Source organism: Papaver somniferum, chromosome 4 (assembly GCF_003573695.1).
Source record: "Papaver somniferum cultivar HN1 chromosome 4, ASM357369v1, whole genome shotgun sequence".
NCBI classification, from domain to species: domain Eukaryota; kingdom Viridiplantae; phylum Streptophyta; class Magnoliopsida; order Ranunculales; family Papaveraceae; genus Papaver; species Papaver somniferum.
The window spans coordinates 4,171,463-4,190,326 of record NC_039361.1 but is presented as its reverse complement, the minus strand read 5'-3'; the positions used below and the strand labels follow the sequence as shown (position 1 = coordinate 4,190,326).

The window sequence follows — 18,864 nt, the reverse complement described above, 5'->3', positions numbered from 1 at the left end:
TAGTAACATATATCGCTACTAATCCTCCTCAAGTGTTTTCGCGTTTTATTATGAAAATGCTCATGGAATTTTGTACACAGTTACTGTAAATGAAAAAAAGTAAATATCAATACAATCAATTCTTTTAACTACATATATTTGTTCATTTCATTTATCTCTATTTCTTTACTGGCCACAAATTACACCTCAAATCATTGCAATAATTGAGAGTTCATGTTAGGTGATGTTAGCACCGTGTTCATCCATATCAAAATACCATTGACTTAATTTTTGGATCTTTAAAATCTGGCAATTAATTTCTCACACATGCATGAACAATACAAATTAGGCTGTCAAGATTCTAATTGTCTCCACAGAGACAATTATCCAAAAAATGTGTATCGAACAGTCTATCAATATTCCAAATGTTGGTAATGTGTAGATAAGCTCATTACCTAACAATAAATGCATCCGTGCATGCGTATTAATATTGATTTTGGTAGCTTCCATTAATCAATTGATTTTAGTAACCTCTTATTGGATGCTTCATATACGCTAGCTTGTGAAGATTCCAGTTGCTAGCGAAATAGGGGAACAAAGTACCCGTGAACAAAGTGGCGAATCCTATACGATAACCAACCAACAGCATTACACACTTGCATTAATTAACGTATAGTTACCAAGGCTGTCATATTCTATTTGTTGGAATGGGATTGTATTCTGACAACTTCATACATGCACGTACAACTAAGTGCCAATTTTACAGATTGTATTTGATTCAGAAGGGATCAGTAGTCCTATAATGTAAACGTGAATGGAATTTCAAATATTCTCATTGATTTGTTAGAGAATTAGGCACGACCTTATATAAAGAGAGTTACAAAGATTACAAAAGATGTCGACATACATTGTAAAGAAAGATGTCGATATTCAGCGTAAAAGAAGTAAGAAAATATTGCAAAGTAAACAAGAATATGTTACAAATATACTTTAATCCCAATGCCCCCTTCAAGTTGGAGCATGAAGATTGGAAATGCCCAACTTGGCAAGAAGAGATTGAAAATGTTGACGACCCAAGGCTTTAGTAAGAATATCAGGAAGCTGCAAAGTAGTATGAACGTACGCAGGAGCAATAGTACCTTTGAGAATCTCATCTCGTACAAAATGACAATTTATTTCAATGTGTTTCGTACGTTCATGAAAGACCGGATTATTTGCAATATATAGAGCAGCTTGACTGTCACAATGAAGAGATACGGGCGCAGCATGCTCAACACCAAGACTCCGAAGCAAATTCTTCAACCAAATAATTTCACAAGTGGCTGAGGCCATGGCACGATATTCTGCTTCCGCAGACGAGCGGGAAATAGTTGTTTGTTTCTTTGTTTTCCAAGAGATAGGAGAGTTCCCAAGGAATACAAAATAAGTAGTAAGAGAACGTCTACTGATTGAACAACTAGCCCAATCTGCATCACAATAAACATCAAGAACTAGAGTGGAATCAGCACGAAGTAATATACATTGGTCGGGACTGTATTTCAAATAACGAACAACTCTCAAAGACGCATCCCATTGAGATTGCTTTGGATGATTCATAAATTGAGATAATATATGAACGGCATAAGAAAGCTCAGGGAGAGTAATGGTAAGATAAATAAGACGCCCCACGAGTCGTCTTTAACGAGCAGGATCTGTCATAGGTGCGTCCGATGCAAGAGCTAAGCGATGATTTTCTTCCATTGGAACACTAGCCGGTTTAGAACCTATAAGACCTGTTTCAGACAATATATCAAGAGCATATTTGCGTTGACAAAGAAAAATCCCATTCGAACTTCTAGCTACTTCAATGCCAAGAAAATACTTCAATTTTTCCAAGTCCTTCATATGAAAACAATCACCAAGATATGATTTCAATTCGCGAATAGCATCGCTATTATTCCCAGCAATAACAAGATCATCCACATAAACAAGGATATTCAATATCACGCCCTTTTTACGGTAAACAAATAATGAATGATCAAATTTGCTTGCGGAAAAATTATATGCACGCAAGGCTGTGGCTAACTTCGCATACCAACATCTAGGGGCCTGTCGCAAACCATACAGAGACTTACGTAGCCTACATACCTTGCCAGTCACGCCATTACTAAAACTGGGAGGAAGGCGCATATATACCTCTTCATCCAAGTCACCATGAAGAAAAGCATTATGAACGTCCATTTGAACTAACTCCCAATTATGAATAGCGGCAACAGTTAAAAAAGTACGCACAGTAACCATTTTTACAGTAGGAGCAAAAGTCTCACTGAAATCTACTCCCTCTTTTTGATGATTACCGAAAACAACCAGTCGTGCCTTGTATCGTTCAACAATATCATCAGAACGACGCTTGATCCGAAACACCCAAATGCATCCAATAGCCAATTTTCCCGGAGGTAAGTCTTCAATTGTCCAAGTTCCATTGGCAACAAGAGCCGCAATTTCTTCCTCCATCGCTTTTCTCCAGCGAGGATCATTCATTGCTAAAGGATGTAGGATCCTTATCAGATGAAAGAGATGCAAGAAAATGTTGATGCACAACAGAAAAAGCATTACAGTTTACATAATGTGTTATAGGTTATGGAGTACCTGAGGAATGGATTGGTATGTGTGAAGTTTGAGGGGGAACCAAATTCGTGTTAGTCTTCGGCTCCACACTTTGCCATTTTACAAAATCTCTGTGTTGGACATTTTCGAATCAGGTTCGTTTGCCACGACCAAGATTCGCATCAACCAATTTCGTGCTTTCAGCACCATAAGTATCATCTACCAAAATATTTCCATCAGCATCTGCCGGGACACTTTCATTTTCAACCAAACTTCCACTGGAAAGATCTCCCAAAACAGACAAATTTTCAGATGTTGCTGGTAACAAAACACTGTCACTGGATGAAGGTTGGGCGTCACTGGGCTGTGCCTGTGTATGAAGTGGAATAAGAGTCGGCATATCCTCAAAAGACGTGTCTGAAGGTACATCATAAACCGACGTGCTAGCTGGAAGTATGGAAGCGTGTGGAGGCCCTTGCTGCGACTGTTCAGGGACTGCTGACTGTGTACAGTCCTCAGAAAGATCTCCACAGCCCGCAGAATTATGTAAGTCACCAAGCTGGATATAATGAGTGAAGACGATCCATTTCGTCGAGATCATCTAGAGGGTAAACATCTTCAACAAAACTAACATCACGAGACAGAAAATAGTCCCCCGTCGCAAGGTCAAATAGATGCCATCCTTTCTTCCCAAAAGGATATCCAAGAAAAATACATCGACGACTTCGACTATCAAACTTATCACAAGGATTAATATTCTTCGCATAACATAAACATCCAAAAATTCTAAGCAGATCGAGAGTAGGAGCACGACCATAAAGTATAAAAGGTGTCTTAGAGTCAAGCACACAAGAAGGAGTGCGATTAATCAGATATGCAGCGGTTAGAACACATTCACCCCAAAAATCAATAGGTAAACAAGCTTGAAAACGTAAAGCACGAGCAATATTAAGAATATGACGATGTTTACGTTCTACTCTAGCATTTTGCTGAGGTGTTTTAACCATGGATGTCTGGTGAATTATCCCATTCATACGAAAATAAGTACCAAGACCCTTAAATTCTGTCACATTATCACTTCACAAAAATTTTACTCTTTTGGTGAATTGACGATCAACCAAGGCGAAAAAATTTATTAATAAATGTGTAACCTCGTCCTTTGTTTTCATCAAATATACCCACACACATCTAGAAAAATCATCCACAATAGTAAAAAAATACCGAGAATTGCAAGCACGAATTTCACGATAAGGACCTCAAACGTCACAATGAATTAAATCAAACAAATCATCTGTTTTATTTTCACTTAACGGAAAGACACTACGAGTTTTTTTAGCCCGATAACAAATATCACAAGCTTTAAACTCCAACTTATTATTATTACTACGACAAACTTGAGGTAGTAGCTCCATTACTTGTCGAGAAGGATGTCCGAGCCGTTTATGCTTTAAATCTGCCATGTCTTTCCCATGAACAACATTAACACAAGTTGGTTCCCTCACCGGAAAATGATAAATCCCCCCAATAAGGTCACCCATACCAATCTTCATCCTCAAGACAAGGTCTTGTAAAACACTGTAAGAGAATGTAAATTGTATGCTTAACTTTAGAGAAGAGAGAAGTTGCGAGACACAGAGTAAGTTACAAGTGAATGAAGGGACGAATAACACATTTTTCAAAACCAAAGAATCAGTTAAAGTAACTTCCCCTATTCTGGTGGCCTTTATAGTAGCACCATTAGGCAATCCAACGTGAATAGGAGTTATGGAACGAGAGAAATCAAACAAATTTTCATCACAACAAACGTGATTCGAAGCACCAGTGTCAACAATCCAAGTATAAACTCCCTTACCAGTTAATCGAATAGAATTGGTAGGTGCAGACATTTCACCCAAGACATCATTCACTTTGGGTGTAGCAAATGTATCAGGTGTATTCAAACTCTGTTTTCCATGACCTGTGGCTTGCGGACGCCTAGGTTCACGGCCAGGTGGATAACCATGTTTCTCCCAACAGCGTTCCTCAAGATGTCCATGATAGCCACAAAAACTGCACTTCAACGGTGATCGGCCAGATTTCAGACCTTGTGGCATACTACCACGAACATCAAAGGCTATTGGAGATGCTTCCTCAGTCCTTCGTTGGGTAGAAACGTGCACCTCTTCCTCTTGTGCAATTCTTGAGTACATAGAGTGAAGAGATGGCAATGGCTCGATGGATAAAATATTGGAACGTGCGTTAGCATAATAAAATTCAAGTCCCATTAGAAATTCACGCACCTGATCCGTTTTACGTCTTTTACGAAGGATTTGATTCAAACCACAGTTGCAACCAGAACAAGAACAAGAAGGCAAAGCATCAAAGTCATTGATATCATCCCATAATTTCTTTAACCGTCCATAATAGGCCATAATCGACTCACCAAATTTTTGTTTACAAGCAGTAACATCAGACTTTAATTGAAAAATTTTAATACCGTTTCCAACAGAAAAGTGTAAACAAATATCTTCCAACAACTCATACGATGTATCTATAGTAGAACGAATATTCGGATCAATAGTATTAAAAATACAGGCTACAATCATATAGTTAACCGTCCACCAATCCTCAAGATCATTAGAATAAGTTGTAGGTTTAAGTATTTTACCAATGATGAAACCGAGTTTGTGTTTCGCTCCAAACGAAACCCGAATCGCTTTAGCCCATTCTTCGTAGTTGGATCCCTTAAGAACAACGTGTGTGATGACTGTCCCTGGACCATCATTCGAAGCTAGAGCATACAAAGGACTAGAAGGACGTAAAGAAGATGATGGTGGGATCTCTGCATCCGAAGAAGGTGTTCCCAACGTTACTCAAAAAATTTGGAAAAATATTCTGGCTCTAAAATACCATAATGTAAACGTGAATGGAATTCCAAATATTCTCATTGATTTGTTAGAGAATTAGGCATGGCCTTATATACAGAGACTTACAAAGATTACAAAAGATGTCGATATACATTGTAAAGAAAGATGTCGACATTCAGCCTAAAAGAAGTAACAAAATATTGCAAAGTAAACAAGAATATGTTACAAATATACTTTAATCTCAATATCCTATGTGTATGTTATAAACATATAAGTGCCAATTTGGCACAAGTGCGTGGCGGAAATGTTGGTCGTTGTTTTAGCAAAAATGTTTCCACAATAATCCTCGAGATTTGTATTGAAAGACATAATCTTAACCGTTAGGTGAATTAAGATTTATAGCTTATGAATGAATTTTGGTGATAGAATATGATTCATTAGTATTTTTCATGATGTGTTCCCGATGTATGAGAATTTTACAGCTGCTTGATGAATCAGTACTCCTAAAGATGTGGCTCTTCATGAATTGTTGACGAATGAAGAAGGGGGTACCTGCAAAGACACTCCGATGCCTCAATGAGTAAGATCTCTAAGCAGGTTTTTATGGAGAGAGAAGGATTAGAAAATGTGTACCTTTCCAGTTGGAATTCCACCTCTATTTATAGGTTCTGGAGGAATTGTATTCAGTCCATTTTACATCTAGATACATTTTGACTATTTATCTAGACCAAATGCTTTCCAGGTTCATTCTGGTCAAAACCAATTTCCCTTTTTTAGGATCTACAACCTCCGGGTTATACCTGGTCTTCTTCTGTTTCCTCCTTTTTTAGGGATTTATAACTTCCAGGGTTTGAATGTATACCTGGTATTTAATTGATTTCTCCTTTTTCTGGGGAACATTAACTTCCAGGGTTTGAATGCTACCTGGTCTTTAACTGATTCCTCCATTTTCTGGGGATCGGTAACTTCCAGGTTATACCTGGTTTTTTGGTGTAGAAGGATAATTGCTGACAGGGCTATAATTATTCTTCCATATTTTTTACCCAAGAGCCCAATGCTTATCTTGGGTAGAATTATTGGGCTGAGGAAATTGGGCTCATATACCAAACTATATGGCACAAACATAGCCCCCGCTTAATCCTCAACTTGTTGATGGGTTAAGAAAAGTCCCTGTGTTCAACTGTTTCGGCCATTTAATCAGACGCCCCAATCTACTTGTTGAAGTGACATGGTAGTCTGCTTGCTAACAAGGTTGCACTTGTGTCGCTGGATGAGAGTTTTTCGTAGTCGAATATGAACGACGCTTGATGATTATATCACGAGTTTCAAGTTATGTGTTTACTTTTTTACCATGTCTTCTTGCTTGCGGCACAACTTTTTTTTCTTCGTTGTGGAAGCTATTGCACTGACTGCTATAAATGTTGGAACGTCTCTTGGATAATCACTACAGGAAAATGGGCATTTAATGATAAATAATTTTGTCACGGAACTACCTTGTTTAGTCGCGAAATAAAATTTGGAACAAATTTTTTTTTGTCGTCCAATCATTGTCATGGAAACTTTTTATGGTCGCATGACATAATTTTGGTGACACCAAATTTTTTGTCGTAGTTTATGTCTTTCAATGACTACCGTAAATTGTTTCAAAATTCAAAATTAACGTCGATAAATTAGGTTATCAAAATTAACTCTGGTGATAATTTTTTTCTCATTAACTATTTTCATGACAATTTAGTTTTGTCCCAATAATAAGCTCAAGCGACAAAGTACTTTGTCTTTAAATCATACTTTATCAACGAGTGTTTTTGTCTCCAAAGAGCGCTTTGGATGATCGGTACCACCGTTTTTAAAAATGGTTTTTGAGACAAATATTTCAACCATTAAAAATGAGTTTTATACACAAAGAAAATTGGTCGCAAATTTTTTTTTATTTACTAATGTATTTAGTTTTCAAAGATTCATTTTACAGACAAAAAAACATTGGTCTTGAAATAAAAAAATATTAGTGACAGAAAAAAATTATGCCAAAATTAGTTTTTTGGTGTCCGGTATATTTGCTATAGACAAATTCGTTTGTCTCGTAATTTTTTTTCAGGGATGAAATATATCGTCTTTAAAATTATTTTTGGGAGACGAATATATTTTCCTTTGAAAAGTTATTTGTTAACAAAGAATTTTGTCCCGGAATAAATCATTTTAGAAACTACAAATTTTATCCACGAAAACAGATTAAACAGACAAATGCTTTTGCTTCAAATAAATTTGGTGATTAAACGATTTTCTTTTGTCTCCAAATAATTCTTTTAGGCGAGGATAAATTTTGTTTTAAATTTTTATTTGAAGACAAGTAGATTCGCTGCGAAAACCTTTTTTTTTTGCAATCAACTATGTTAATATAGAAAGGAAAACCATTTAAACTGAATAATATTTTGATAACTTATGAAGTAATTGCACTCATAGATGCCAATTGAACTATTTAAAAGACAACACTTCTAAAATACTGAAGAAAACTAATACTCATGTAACTTTAACTAGAAACAAGGAGTAACATAAAACTAAGCACTAAGCAGCTTCTGGATCTTCAATGGTTGGAGAATCAGCTGGACCAAGAACCAATATTTAACGGAGTGCATTGTGCCTGGAAGTTGCATTGCGGTTCCTTAATTTGTTCCATTTTCTTTATGTATAGATTGATTTTTTCGTCACGTGAAACTGGCAACGTATGCCCTTGAAGCCTTTTGTCGTCCCTTGAACCTGACAATATATGCCCTTGAGGCCTTAAAATTCTCATGACGATCGCCGCATTTCTGAAATTTAAAACTCCGCAAACGAGCACTGAGACTCCGCAATTTGAATAATGGAACAGATAAAAAGAACTAGAAATGATGTTTCACTATATTGATTGTGATATTACCTGCTGCTGCTCTTCTTATACCTTCTTTATTTCCTTGTCGGGGTTGTAGATAGGCATAAAATTTTCTAACCTGTTAGTCATTTACACAAAACCAGATCAACAGATACAGAGACAAGAAATTGATCACCATATCTAAAACCAAAAGAGAATAGAGAAACACAAACTGGATTTGAATCAGTCGGGAATCTTACCGGAAGTGGTCTGGCTGGTTCAACTTAAAAACCACAGAGATGAAACTGATAGATTGTCCAAGCAAGCAACCCACTTGTCGTTGCCACAACCAAAAAAATCAGTAGCCTAACTGCATCATTACAGAGGGGAATTTCCACAATCCACTTGTAACCACTATCCAAAAAGTTTCAATGCCATCACAACAATGATACTGACAAGAATCTGCAGCACATACGAGATATTGCTGTTAGAAAGACTACCTTGTTCAACTGAAGCACTTGACAATAGAAAATAGACACACTTAGGGAGATAGTTGGGAGGGGTCATCATATATTACATATCAATCTTTCAATAATTTTTATGCATGCTCAGATTCTGTAAGTGAATACTAATAAAAGATTGCATGGAAGCTAATCTAAGTATCTGTCACACACATAACAGTTTGTTCACATACTAACTAAAACATTGCAACATAATTATCCTTGGGATAATTGTACACAATATTGACCCAGCTTTGCGGACCAAACACAGGACCAAACTTTTGAAGCAATCTATACATAAGCTAATCACGACAAGGCATGATTGCATACGCTTTAGGCAATAAAATTAACCACGCCAATAGCATTATCCTTAGGTGAACTTAAACGAACAATACTGGGAAACTTAAGGAACTACAAACTCATAATGAAATTATTAGCCTTAAATCAATTGCAAAACTGAAAAAGGCAAGCCAGAAGAGGGAGAACTTTACCAAATATCACCAGTTCCAGGGAGCGATGTTTGTACAGCTTCTTAACAGCACCAGCAGCAGATCCAGACTAACAAGCAGGCCTAGACGCATAAACTGCAGTTGTATCACATGGACTCCATGGACAAAGCTTAACCAGGATTTTCTGGAAAAAAATAACATCTAATGAGAAGTCTACATTCTGGACAATGACATGGAAGAAAAGGTAAAAATCAAATACATAAAAATTTGATCTTTATAAATGAATGATATATACAAAAAAAAAATGATAAGTTACAGAGACAATTAGGAATCCAGAGAGACGGAGTGTGGACCAATCAGTAAAATATGAATCATGAGAGAGTGAGAAGACATTAGCTGGACTGTGAAAGGGATGCATTTACAACTATCAAGACCAGGTAACATTTACAGTCAGCTGGGGATGCAAATAGGCTTTACACAGCTGTTTCATGTTCGGTTGCTTGGAGATCGAACTCCAAAAGGAATACGAAGTAAAGAATTACAAGAATAATGTTGATCTTGACAGGTGTAAATGTTGAAACCTAATTCCCTAAACATCAAACATTACCAGTCTCGACATTTTAGAATGATAAAGCATTTATCTCTTTATGTTCTTAAACTGCTAGAGCAACTCCATATTTGCACGCAAAAATCAAACAGTGACCGTGTTAATTACTGAAGAAACAAAATACAAAATGAACTTTATAACAAGCAAAAGAATATTCTATGCATACCTGCAAGTAGGTTAGTAACACTAGAGTACACTTGACTAGAGTTCCATCGGAAAATGCCGTTACAACAGCTACGAAGATAGACAAAAGTAATACCCTGCAGATGATAGTAGTTACAAGACTTATTATTGTCTTAACAAACACAAATTCTATAAATTTAAAATAAATATAGCAGATCTGTATTTGCATCTAGGAGGCCAATGATTAATGGCTTCATCTACATAAGTTAGTTAATCCAAAATCTTCCCTGCTCATCACCTTCTTGTGTTTCAAGTTGAATTTATCTGGTTTCAGAGAGGGAGGTTAGAGAGGTTAAGTAGCAGATCAGACTACTTATTCTACTTCCCAATTTAAACACACATATTACCCATAGGTCCACAGAGATAGCATTCATTCCACAAATGCCAACTTTCTTAAAGATAAAATTTCAAGACTCTACTCAAAATCTAGAGAAACCAGAAACAAGTCTGAATTATAATAACCTAACCTTATGAATCATCTTCCTCGGCGGGAAGAAATTTTCCCCCAAGAAACTATAACATCTGCATCATTCAACAAACAAAATTAACACCAGAAACCCTATAATTCTAATTAGATGTATCTCGTTTTTGAGACAAGAGTTCGTGGTTTCACTGGCGCGAAACTTGGTGGGATTTTTTGCTTGCGATGAGTGCAAGACTTAAGTCTTCACTTGTTATTTGAGGTCGTAGATGCCAGCACGACGGAATATTTTGTGGAGTACAACTTCATAGTTCGGAAAAAAAACTGGCGTATTTCTTTTGTGGAGTATAGACCATTGTGCTTATATTTGTATGATGTTGTATAAATATACTCCAATCGATGTTCCAATATTGATGATGATATCGAATCGTGATCTACACCTTTTAGATGGTTGTAAAATATCACAACTACTCATATCTCACACCTAACCATGGGAGTATGAGGTAAAATATGAAAATAATTCCTTTGAGATCTTCATAATATATAGCTATTGTTTTCTTTCTTATTTTTCCACCTACTATTTTTTTTACACCGTCCGTCCTTGCGATTTTTTTATTCTTTTTTTTCGTTTCCTCGCTTTTTTCCTCTATGTCCAACAAAGCCTCTTCATGCAAATATTTTTTTGTTTTATTTTTCCTCTTTTGCTCTAGCTCCAAGTATGCTTCTTCATGCAAATGATTTTTTTATCTTTTTTTTCCCTCCTCATTTCAGCTCCAAGAAAGCTTCTTCATGCATATAAAAAATTTGACTCCATCAAAGATAGTTCCCAAATCGATTTGATTTTTTATCTCCTTTCGCTGCCGCTCCAGTAAAAATTCTTTTTTTAAGTATACATATATTTATTTTTATTTTCGCTCCCGCTCCAACAAAATTTCTTCATGCATTTTTCCTCCCCGCTTTAACTGCTTCTCCAACAAAGCTTCCTTGTGTAATTTTTTCTAATTTGCTCAATAAATGCTTCTTCGGAAAATAGCTTTTGTTCGTTCAGCTCCGATAAAGCTTATATATGTGATTTTATATTCTTTATTATTTTTCTCTTTAGCTCTAGCTCCGGATCGGCCAGCAAAACTTTATTAAAAAATATATTTCTTTTCTTCGTATAATGAACTCTTATAGCCCTGAGAATGGGGTTCCATTTCCCATGAAACAAGGACCTTGCTATTCTTGAGCCTGCGCTAACCGGTTTAGGTTTAGCTTGCTCGTAAATTTGCGCAAGTATTGACTAAGACCGTACAAGGAATATTTTTTGAAATATTTCCTCTATTCAAAGCCAAGTTGGTTTGGTTCTCACTGCCCTGAGATGGGGTTCCATTGCCCATGGAACAAGGTCCTTGCTACTCTTGATCCTGCGCTAAACCGGTTTAGCTTGCTCGCAAATTTGCGCAAGTATTTATTAATACCGTGCAAGGATATTTTATGAAATATTTCCTCTAATCAAAGCCAAGTTATGATCGGTGCTATGCGAGAGTTATTGTTTAACTTCTCTTGCTAGTATGCCCGAAGTTTGCGTCCGATATTAGCTACACAAGTGTTATTGCTAAACGAGTCTGGCTAGTATCAAAGTGTGTGGATCATGCATTTGTTTATGAATTGTGCATTTGTATGTGAATTGTGCACTTTTTATATGACTAAGAAATGTGAATAATGTAAGCAAATTGAGCAATCGTTTAGGCTTACCTTATGAGGCGCGAATTGGTCCAACATCGGAAGTATGCATCCCGAAGTCAATTTTCAACTACTTATCAAAGTTGTTGGAGTTCCAAATTTTGGGCTTCATTTTACTGTTGCTCGCTAATATAACTTCTCTCATGCTAGCTTATCTACCAGGTACAGTGCTTCCCCAGACGCCCCCAGTTGTTCGACTATTGTGAGTAAAATTTGCAATAGTGTGTAAGTCAAACTGTTTTAAACTCGTGCAAGTTTGAACTTGGAACGATCCAAAAGAACAGATCGTTGGTTGGATTGCGAGTTGGATCACTAGTTGGATCAACGAGGAATTATGGGTCCATGAATTGCATCGTTGGGGAAGTCTTGAGTTTGATTGATTGACCAAGGGCGCGTCTAGGAAAGCTCGGTTACGGGGCGACCAAGTAACGCGAAAATTGGCCTAGTGATATGTTGGTGATGCTTTTCGCTGATTTCGTACGAGTATACAACTTGAGCGATGAATATTTGCGATGCTAGGCTAAGAGAGCAGGAATATGTTGATTGTATTGCAATTGACGCCGATAGTTGATGTTCATGTCGCTAGGTGTTTCATTGTTGACAACCTCCATCCTCACACGTGTGTGATGCATGCGTGTTTTTTTATGCTTAACAACAAGATTGCATCCGTGGCGGAATACACCGAAGATTATTCCCATGTAAGCCATCTGAGGTGATTGGCTCCTATTTGCAGGCGACACAGAGGAACAACAATTTTTGTTTTGTGTTGCTTTAGCTTTCTCTAGTTTGTGCTTGTTTGATCGTTGGTTTTCGACGTAATACTCCTTTCGCTTCCGTTCGTCGAGGTACTCATTTCGCTTCTGCTCACCGGGGTATTCCTTCCGCTCGTGCCTGTTGTTTTGTCATTGGTAGGTCCTGATTGTCATTCTGATTCATCGACGATGCGATGGATTTCGTGGCGGTCATTCGGTCGTCGATCTTCCCTTGCAACATTATCTGCTTCAATGTCTTTCCTTTCATATGATCTGTGTCTCATATTGTGACCACTCCGCACATGTTGTTCCCTCCAAACTTCATGTGAAAGTCGTGCATGCCGACGTGGAACGATACTTTCAGAGTTTTAGGTACTTCCCGTTTGCAGTCTCTTATCCACTAAGGTCTCCAGTAGTCTGTTTGACTATTTTCCTTCTCTAACTATTGCAATATTTCGAGCAGATCCAGATCTCTGGGTGTTACTCTGGTCCTCTCTACTTGCACAATATGCGAGGCTAAATGAAAGCCTCTATTGTCAAGGGAGTTTGGACGCGATTTTAACATGTTATTTTGATGCTGGTCTAAATATATTTCGTTAAGATTAGCACATTCACTTAAAAGAGCGGTTGCAATACATACCCCGCGATTTCTATTACTTATCCCGTGGGTATAAGTTCTTGCATAAGAACGTCTTGATATCGTCGTTTTTGGTGATGTTTCAACTTCTTCTCGGAGTGGGTGATCAGCGTTGTTTCGATTTCTTCATACTCTTGCATCTATATAAATGTCCCATCACTCCAACTTGCTTGTATGTAGCTCTGGATCTTGATTTATTTATGATGATTCCTTCTCTACCCCACGATGGGCGCCAAAAGATGTTGTTGCAAAAATGTTTCCACAATCATCCTCGAGATTTGTATTGAAAGACATAATCTTAACCGTTAGGTTAATTAAGATTTATACCTTATGAATGAACTCTGATGATAAAATATGAACTGTTGGATGATTCAGTAGTATTTTTCATGATCCGTTCCCGATGTATGAGAATTTTCCAGCTGCTTGATGAATCAGTACTCCTAAAGCTGTGGCTCTTTAAGAATTGTTGATGAATGAAGAAGGGGGTACCTGCAAAGACACTCCGATGCCTCAATGAGTAAGAGCTCTAAGCAGGTTTTTATGGAGAGAGAAGGATTAGAAAATGTGTACCTTTCCAGTTGGAATTCCACCTCTATTTATAGGTTATGGAGGAATTGTATCCAGTCCAGTTTACATCTAGATACATTTTGACTATGTATCTAGACCAAATGCTTTCCAGGTTCATCCTGGTCAAAATCAATTTCCCTTTTTTAGGATCTACAACCTCCGGATTATACTTGGTCTTTAATTGATTCCTCCTTTTTTTGGGGAACAGTAACTTCCAGGGTTTGAATGCTACCTGGTCTTTAACTGATTCCTCTTTTTTATGGGGATCGGTAACTTTCAGGTTATACCTGATTTTCTGGTGCAGAAGGATAATTACTGACAGGGCTATAATTATCCTTTCATATTTTTTACCCAGAAGCCCAATACTTATTTTGGGTAGAATTATTGGGTTGGGGAACTTGGGCTCATATACCAAACTATACGGCACAAACAGTCGTGCATATACAAATTTTACAATGTTAACGTTAATGCATGCATATATATATGGATCTAAATGGTTTACATTTTATCTGATTGTCCAGTACCATGGTCAATTGTGTTCTTTCTTTTTCATTTCGAAAGGTGGCCGATGGTCCATTATGTTCAGCGTAGGGTCACAAAGCCCCCCCCAAAAAAAAGGAAAATCTTACACTATTTTTTAATTTTGGGTTAGAGGAGATTTTTTGTTACATTTGAAACTTTTGAGTTCCCCAGAGGTAGATTTGGAGTCACTAGTAATTATTTTGTCATCGGATAATTGAGGTTAAACGATAAATTACTGAGCGCAGCGTTAAATTTAGAATTATTTTGTGGATCAGTTAGTAGTAAAAACAAAAATGATGTTTAACTTTTGGATTTAGGTTGTCCACTACGAGCAAATTTGCTGTTGCATTGGGATTATTTTGGGCGGCCATGAAATAGATCTTGAGTCCCTAGTCAATATTTTTTTTCATGAAGTAGATTGGCAGTGCCAGGTTTAGAATGATATATTGCAGATTCCTTTGGTGAAAAGGAAAATGAAAACAAACATTATCTTTTTTATTTTTTGGGCTTTGGTTGTCTACTATATATCCTGAGAGCAAACTTTTTGTTGCATTCGAAATAATGCATATTTTTAGACAGCCTAGGGGTAGATTAAGTCACTAGTCAATTATTCGTTCATGGGATGGGACAGACTTTGCCTTACATGGTAAATTTTTTTTAGATCATCGTCAAACTTGGAGTGACTTTGAAGATTTCTGGAAGAAAAGAAAAAGGAAAAAAAAATATTATGATATGACTTTTGGGTTTTGGTTGTTAATTACTCTAAGGCATATTCCTATGCATATGTAAAATACCAGAATTTGTCACTTTTGTATCCACTATGGGTAAGGGTGCACATGGTTCGGTTCGGTTCGGCATAATTATTGGCAAAAAAAATAAAAAAACGAAACCGAAGTGCTCGGTTTTCCAGTTTTGGAAACCAATGAAACCATTTAGTATATTTGGTTTTATTCGGTTTCCAACTGGCTCGGTTTGGCTTTGAACCTCCAGGTTTTGGTTAACCGAATTTTTTTTTTACTTAAGATAGAAATATATAATTTAACTTGTCAAACTGATTGTTTTATAATGTCATATACATCAGAAACTCCAACAGATATAACTAAAACAAATACTAAAGCAAAAAATCCAATAGATAGTAAATATCATCGTTGTTTTTGTGGGCATCCAAAGTCAGCACATACAGAAAAACAAAGAAGTTCCAATCAACTAATGTATGACAAAGAAGTTTCAATCTGGGAATGTATTGAGCAGTATTGATTCACAGAAGATCATCATTATTTGAGTAACAAACTTTCAGAAAACCAGAAAGCAAGAACACTATATATGTTCAATTACGGTGATGTTCACATGTATTCTAGCACCCGAAAAAGCACCAGTTGCACCTCTATCCTTGAACTCTTCTTTTCCTTCGGTCTCTGGCTTCAAATTTTCTTTGCCTTGGTTTTCCTTTCCTTGAACTCTTTTTTTCCTTTTCTTAGTTGCAGGTTTAAGTTGGTTAATATCCAAAACTTGAATACTTTTTTGTTTTTTACCTAATTCTTTATAATTATCACATATCTTCTGAACAACAGCTTCAAGCACTATTCCGGAAAAATCAATTTATGTTGCCAAATCAATTTGGGTTTGAAATTCTTCCATCTGAGAAATTTTGAAATAATTTGGATTAAGGAAGAGAGAAATAGAGAAAATTTTGTGTAAAAATCTAGTTTGAAAATTACCTATTTATATGCGAGAAACAACTAGCTACTAGCGCTAGTCACTAGAGCGAGCGATATTATCGTTATATCCAATGGTATAATCCTCATCTTTGGCGATGTTAAAAATTTTGCTCGCTAGGATTCCATCACTTAGCTTTTTTACCATAGTAGCACCAATTTGTCATGCCACCTGGTATGTCAAATAAAACATTTAATATGGTGCACATGATTAAGAGCAGAGTTTTGTCACATTGGAAATTATCCATATTTTGGATATTTAAACTTGCAAGTCAATTATTTAATCAGAGATTTCGGGTGACATAATAAATTGTTTAGTCATATCCATCACCTAATACGAGAAAAGATTTGAGTATTAGTTATTTCATCATTATCGGTAGCAATCCTTGTATTTTTAAGGGTATTGTCAAGAAGATCACAATATTCGTAAGAAAAACAAACTTCTTGTATCGTTGTATTTTCTCCTTTTTAGAAACACAAAATTGGTCAAAAAGACCAAAACAGAAAATTCTTGGGTGAAATAGATTGTTAGCTTTAGATACTGTTTATATAGCCAAAAAACAGAAAAATACTGTTCATTTAGCCAAAATGGATATTTGGCCCAGAATATTTTTTATTTATTAACCTGAAAAGACAAATATGTCCCTATGTTCTACAAATCTTTACTGCGTTGGGTTAGTAAAGGTTGGAAAAAAAAACAGAGTACTCTGCAATCTCAGAAAAAAAACAGAGTACTCTGTTTCATGAGTTAATATATTAAACAGAGTGCTCTGTTTCAGGGTAATTAAAAAAAATCTACACAACGGATCCTACTCAGAGCTTTATCGTTTTACACAACAACTACCACAACACAACCTACTCAGAGATTCTACGTACGTATAGTTACAACCATTTCAGTTGACAATCGAGTCCAAATGATGTCATCACCAGTCCACCTACTTACACGATAACCATTGCTTCATGAATAACAACAACACCAACTTCTAATTGAACTCGATCTCTGCAAAAAAGAAAATATGAAGTTACATAAAACAGAGTAATCCAAGCAAAAACAGAGTAATCTTAGCAATATAAAACAGAGTAACATAAAACAAGGCAATCTCATAAAACTGGTAATCTCATAGAACATAGTAATCATGAAGCAATGGTTATCGTAAAACAGAGTAGTCTCATAAAGCAGAATTGGTTCCGCGGGTTAGAGCTGGAAGTGTAAGATCTGGAGTTGGCTTGCAGAGATGCTGTAATGTGCAGCTTCAGTTGGTGATGTGACGCTGTTGCTGCCGTAATGAGATGTTGCTGCCGTAATGAGATGTTGATGCTTGATTCCAGTCGCTGAAATGGTGGAGCTCTATATTGCAGTTCAGTTGCATGCATGGATAACTGCCAAGGATTGAATGCAATGGCCTGGGTTGTGTTGAACCTGCAACTATCAGATGTATGTTTAGGAATTTAAACAACTGGAGAGTGGTAAGGCAAGTTGGTGTGCAGTGAGTTTGAGTTGTAGTTGTTGTAATGGGAACTGATGCCATGAGTTCAATTTCTTTGAAGAGATAGTGCTACTAGTTAATTTTGGGAAGCTAGAATGAGGCTCAAATGAGGTGCTGGTAGATGTATGAGCAGAGAATGAGATGCAGTTGAGATGGAGCTGAAATAGCAGGCATAGGCATGCAGGTGCAGGTTGAGCTGAAACGGAATATAATGGAGCAACAAAGAATGAAGTATGAGCTGCATAGAAGTATGTTGGCCTGAGATTTTCAAATGGGTACAGGTTGATGGGAACGCAGGTGGATTTCGCAAGATAATAAGGATAACAGTAGTTCAAAACCATAAAACAAAAACAAGTTGTAGATAATAAGGATAACAGTAGTTCAAAAAATGACAGTAAGTAGCCATATATCTCAACAGACAAACAACCCAGCAAACAAGAACCCTAGTAATGGATAAAAGGGCCAGTTTACCATTACATGAGCTCAAACACTCAACAGATAGTGCTCCATAACAACAATGAGCAATATAAACATACATAAACCAGTTTGAACATGATGAAACCAGCTCAACCCAATCTAAAACAGGATGAAATCATTTTCATCCTGGTTTCAACATGGGGGAACCTAACTCAACCCAATCTAAAACTGCATGAAACCAGTTTCATCTAAGATTAAACATGGGTGAAACCAAATTCAATCCACTGTTGAAATTAGATGAAACTGGTTTCATCCAAGTTCAAACATGGATGAAAACAAAATTCTATTCAATCTAAGAAAGGATGAAATTGGTTTCCTCCTATTTTAAGCTTGTACGGAAACAAATTTCAATTTAACTCAATTTAAAACGGGATGAAACCATTTTCATCCTAGTGTGAATGTGGATGGAACCAAATTCAGTTTCATCCTAATCATAAGAATGAAACCCAGTTTAGTATAGGATGAAACCCAATTTCATCCTTGTTTACAATAAGTGATACCTAATTCAAAAATCATAGATTCATCCTACCTATAGATGAAACCGGTTTCATCCTAGTTTAAAATGG

The 18,864-nt window shown here is 36.6% G+C and overlaps 1 long non-coding RNA gene across 1 annotated transcript; it reads right to left on the bottom strand.

The window, feature by feature from the left end:
• Nucleotides 1-8,248: 8,248 nt before the first annotated feature.
• On the bottom strand, nucleotides 8,249-10,062 carry LOC113273442. The gene is made up of 4 exons (XR_003322403.1): nucleotides 9,979-10,062; nucleotides 9,248-9,389; nucleotides 8,517-8,718; nucleotides 8,249-8,395 (listed from the first exon to the last, which is right to left on the bottom strand). It is a non-coding gene; the product is annotated as an uncharacterized LOC113273442 (long non-coding RNA).
• Between the last annotated feature and the right edge of the window lie 8,802 nt (nucleotides 10,063-18,864).